The following is a 5565-nucleotide window of genomic DNA, read 5'->3' as shown; positions in this document are numbered from 1 at the left end:
ACTCCCTTCAAGTCACCAATAAGCTTTAACTAACATTGCTGCCCAGTAATAAACCCGCACATCAGGGAGGGCAAGTCCCCCCAAATGTGTAGGGAGGCGCAGCGTAGCCCTAGCCAGGCATGGAGTCACGTCATTCCACAAAAAGGAGGTGAGGTGACCATCCAGTTCACGGAAAAAGGAGGTCGGGACCCACACTGGACTATTACTAAAAACATAGTTAAGTTTGGGTAGCTGCATCATCTTAAAGATACTAACGCGACCCAACAGATTCAGTGGCAGCCCAGACCATGAATGAAACCTATCTTTAACAAAGCGGAGCAGGGGGTATACATTGAGACGGCAGTATTGGGCGGGGTCTCTGGACACCAGCACTCCCAAATACTTAAAGGAGGACACCCATTCCAATGGTCCAGAGGTCGGTCCACCACAGTCCCCACCATCCACAGGGAGTAGAATAGATTTAGACCAATTTATGCGAATACCCGAGTGGGTTCCAAATTGATCAAATATTCGCAGGGCAGCTGCTAACGAGGGTCCAGCATCACTCAAACAGAGCAAAGCGTCGTCCGCATATAGCGAAATCTTCTCTTCCACTCCACCCACCACCAGCCCCTGGACTCCCGGAGACTCCCTAACCAAAATTGTCAAGGGCTCTATTGCCAAGGCAAACAGCCCAGGGGACAAGGGACATCCATGGCGTGTGCCTCTGTGGAGCGGGAACAAATCCGAGAGTCTATCGTTGGTGCGCACCCTAGCCTTGGGCGCCTGATAAAGCAGTTGCAACCAACGTAGAAACCCAGGGCCAATCTCAAAACGACGGAGTACCTCCCAGAGGTATCCCCACTCCACAGAGTCAAACGCCTTTTCTGCATCGAGAGACGCCACCACCCTAGAGCCACTATTGTCATGTGTGATAGACAGGTTAAGAAAAAGACGACGTATGTTGATGTCCGTGCCTTTACCAGGCATGAAGCCAGTCTGGTCGGCATGAATCAATGTGGCAATGACCGACGTAAGTCGAGTGGTTAAAACTTTTGCTAGAATTATGGCATCTACGTTTAGTAGAGAAATGGGCCTATAGGAGGAGCATTCCTGTGGGTCCTTACCTGGCTTGGGAAAAAGGACAGTGACTGCTTCCTCCATAGATTCAGGGAGGGCCCCAGCCGCCCCAAGTCCAGCTAACAAAGCAGTGAGTTTAGGTGCAAGGAGCTCCACATTTTGTACATAAAATTCGGAGGGCAGCCCATCCATGCCTGGAGTTTTACCTGACTGAAGGGCCCCAATCGCAGCCTGCACCTCATCCAATGTGATTACACTATCCAGCATATTCCTGTCCGCATGAGACAACATAGGGAAAGGGATCTGCTGCAGATAGTTCCACAACTCCTCTGTACCAAACCCAGCGCGGGAGGCATATACCCCTCTAAAGTATTCCAGAAACCGTAGGTTGATATCCGCAGGGGAGGACAGCAGTTCCCCACTGGCGTTTCGAATCTGAGCTATATGCGTGGACCCAAGCTGACCCTTCGCCAACCAAGCAAGCAACCGCCCGTTTCTATCACCAAATTCAAATATCCGTTGTCTAGCGTGCAGCATGGATTTTTTAGTCTGCTCCACATTATACAACGAAAGTTCCCTCAGCGCTCTTTGCCAAGCCAGGTAGTTGGAGTCACTGGGGTCCAGAATGTAGGCTGCCTCGCGCCCCTCAGCCTGCTCCTCCCGTCCCCGCAGGGACTGCTCAGCCTCCCTCCCTGTGAGAAATATAGGAAATAAAAGCCCCCCTCGTCCAGGCCTTAAAGGCATCCCAGGCACTCGGCACAGGTGCCGACTCCCCCTGATTAGTCCAATACTGACAGAGTGCCTCAGTCATGGAATCCTTTAATCTGTCATCCGTTGCCCAGAAACCCGATAAGCGTCGCAGTCCGGTAGGTCTATCTAGAGATACAGCCAGGCACAGCAAGGAGTGGTCAGAGATGCCACTGGGCAAATGTCGAACCTCCTGCGTCCACACAAGTGCCCCGGCAGAAGCATAAACCAAGTCAATTCGGAAAAGGGCCCTGTGGAAAGCCGAGTGGCAGGTGTACTCCCGGTCATGAGGGTGATAATGCCGACACACATCAGTTAATGCAAACGTGGTAGCCCACTGCTGCAGGTCCGATGAGGGCCTACATCCTGGGTGCAGCCTATCAAGATCATCCCTAGGGGCCAAATTAAAGTCCCCGAATACAATAACCTCTTGTGTAGGGTACCCCATCACTATCTGCATAACATCATAGAGAACCGTCGAGTCAGCCGGGGGGGGGGGGGGGAAGATACAGGCCCACCAGAACCAGGTGCCTTCTGCAGATAGTCATATGTAAGATCACATATCGTCCCCCAGGATCAGTACGTACGTCCAAAACTTGGGACGGGAGGGATCTCCGGATCAGTATACTGACCCCCCTAGCATAACTCGAGTAGGTAGAGTGGTAATGCGTGCCTACCCACGCCCTCCAAAGGCCTAGGATCCGCTGGCCCACCATGTGCGTCTCTTGGAGTATACAAACGTGGGGGGCATACTTCTGCAAATATTTAAACACCAGCAACCTCTTAATCGCAGAATTCAGCCCCCTCACGTTCCAAGATACAATAGAAACACTAGCCATACAACACAGCATAAGGCCACCAGAACCCAGCCCGAAGACCCCCCCCACCCACCAGACCCCAGAGACCGCACCACACCTCACCATGGTAAAATATTGCAAGACCATCCATATACGCATGTATACCCCTGCAGTACATTAGCAACTCCAAATAACAAAAGAAACCTTAAACAAAACCCCACCGTCTGCAACTGCAGAAACTGAAATTGAAATCCCCCCACCCCGCATCCCCCTAAAACTGGCGATGCATTGGATCCCATACCCAATTATAGAAATGTAACAGAGAGGACTAACAAGGGGACGTTAGCTGTCAGCAAAAAACACCACCTTACAAGACAGTAGAGATGCTGGACAGCTAACAGATCAATAATCACCTGAGCACGCTCAGGGGCACTCAACTTAGATATAATAGAGCACAAACAGTTCCTCCCTCCTCCAAAAGATCTCCCAGTTGCATAGTAAAGCATACATTCCCGCCCCCCCCCCCCAGACACCTCGGATGGAGTCACGCGCCCCCCACGCCGGCGCCAAAGGCGTCCAACTGCGGAGGGCAGCGCAAGCCCACACAGCACCAGGGCAAGGTCCACTGCCAAATGTTCAGGACTCCAATCATCCCTCAGCATGACCCCCCCCCCCACCAAGCACACCCAAGCGTGCCCCAGGCAGAGAAGTCAATTCCTCACGCGACGTCCGCCAGTTCCTTTGGGACACATCGGGGGGAGGGGGAAACACAACACCCTCATTCAGGAGCGAAGAAAAAATAAATAAATAAATAAATAAAATAAAAAATAAATAAAATCAAATCCATCAGTCCGGCAGGGCAGCGCATCCATACAAAAAACCTGGCGCAGTGGCGGTCAACACCGTCCCCCATCCGCCCCGGCTAGCCAGCAGCAACAAAAAAAAGCACTAACCGTAGGTCCAGTGTCAGAGGAAGGAAAACAGGTACTTTCCAGAGGGGGAGTAAAAATCAATGTATGAAAAAAGAACAGAGGAGCAGAAACAACAAACGAAAAAGGCAGGTAAAGAGCGATCTCTCTTAACCACCGAGGAGGCAGAGTCTCCAGCCATGCAGCAGCATCCCAAGGCGAGGTAAAAAATTGCACCGTCTCACCATCCTGAACTCTCAGCTTAGCGGGAAACAGGACGCTATATTTAATATTTCTTGCCGGCAAACCCGCCTTCACCTGGTCGAATGCACGGCGCAATTTCTGCGTCTACAGGGAGTAGTCTGGAAAGAAGAGAAGCTTGGCATTGTGGTACAGCAGTTCTCCTGCCCGCCTGGCAGCCCGTAGAGCTTCGTCCCGGTCCCTAAAGTTCAGCATGCGAAAGATTAATGTCCGCAGGTGGGCTCCAGGTGGCCCCGGGAAAGGAGTTACCTGGTGCGCCCGCTCCACAGTACAGTAGGGGGAGAATTGCGCAGCCGGTAGTAGGGTCCGTAGTAGCTCCTCCACAAACACCTTCGGATTTTTACCCTCCACGCCTTCCGGCAGACCCACCAGGCGGAGGTTATTCCTCCTATTCCTATTCTCGGCGTCGTCCACTTTATATTCAAGGGCGCGCACCCTAGTTTGGACTGTCAGGCCAGTCCTGTGTTCAACCTCCGTCACCCAGGACCGCAGCTTGTCCAGGTCCTGCCTGATGAGCCCAACATCCAGCTGCACTGCCTCGATCTTATTAGTGAGAGCCGCCATCACTTCCTGAAATCTAATCTGCGTCTCGCCCACTGAGCCCTCCATTTCATTCTGCGAGGCCATGTGAAACAGACGCCTCAGGGGGGCTGCCGCGCGCGAGTCCTCTTGCGATCCGGATTCCTCGGCGATCGGCGGAAAATGGAGCCTCTTACCCCTGTGCCTTGTTTTGGAGGACATCTGCTTCAAGCTAGCCAGTAGTGAGGCCCAGAGTTAGCCAGGGAACAGGATAAAAAACAGGATTGCCAGCAGAGCTCTAAATTTTGCTTCCTCCTAGATCGCCATCTTGGCCACGCCCCCGCCAAGTATTATTCTACACAATTTTTTTTATTGATAAGGCAACCAATTTTTGGTCTAAGAAATCCTCCTCCTCCTGTCCCTGGACTGGACTTGGGTCAAAGCAATAACTCCAAGGCCAATAATAAATAACACATTATTCCCGATTCCGCAACATGTCTGGTTGACGAAAGGCCATTCAGAAACTAACTGAAAAGCACGAAATGAAAAGCGCAAACTGAAAAGCGCTAATTGAAAAGTGCAAAATGAAAAGCGTGAATCAAACTTCTACTTATACGAAATTAGCAGAAGGAGCCCAAAGGGTGGTGCTAAAGAGCTGAAAAACCATGTAGTACGGCATTACATTTGTGTTTGTTGGCCGACAATTCCTTGCCGTTTGTATGCAAGACAAAATCCAGACACACGCCTTCGGACAAAAGTCAGAGGTTTTGTCTGCAGAAAATCCGATTGTGTGTACGAGGCTTACGGGAAAGTTAAAACCCTGGTCAGATTTTTTCCACTATCTGTGTCACATTGCGAAGATTCCCCTTCACTTCCTATCCCATAGCCAAACAGGAAGTAAGATGAAATCCCTGCAAATTAACCAATTCCGGTCCACCCACTGCATATTTACTGTGGCTGGGCAGCCCGGCTGTGCAAAACAACATACCTATACGTCGCTCTTACCCACGGGTAGGGGTGAACGCACGCCAGCCGACCTGGCGGTGAACGCATTTGTTTCAAAACCGATCAATATACAGGATCTGCTGATCGGTTCTGACGAATCACAGAACATCCTATGCCTATGTAATGTAAACGCAGGCATAGGAAATGATGCGATCTCCTCTCCTGGAGCCCTTTTTGGTTGCAGCGTGAGAGGAGAGAGCATCTACTGTGAGCAAAGCGCTACACTGAAACACCACACATAGTTAGATACATTTAACCCCCGATTGCCT

Source organism: Lithobates pipiens, unplaced genomic scaffold (genome assembly GCF_037356315.1).
Source record: "Lithobates pipiens isolate NorthernLeopardFrog02 unplaced genomic scaffold, aLitPip1_a1.2 Scaffold_22, whole genome shotgun sequence".
NCBI lineage: Eukaryota > Metazoa > Chordata > Amphibia > Anura > Ranidae > Lithobates > Lithobates pipiens.
The sequence above is the reverse complement of the archived record's forward strand: the minus strand, read 5'-3'. Positions refer to the sequence as shown.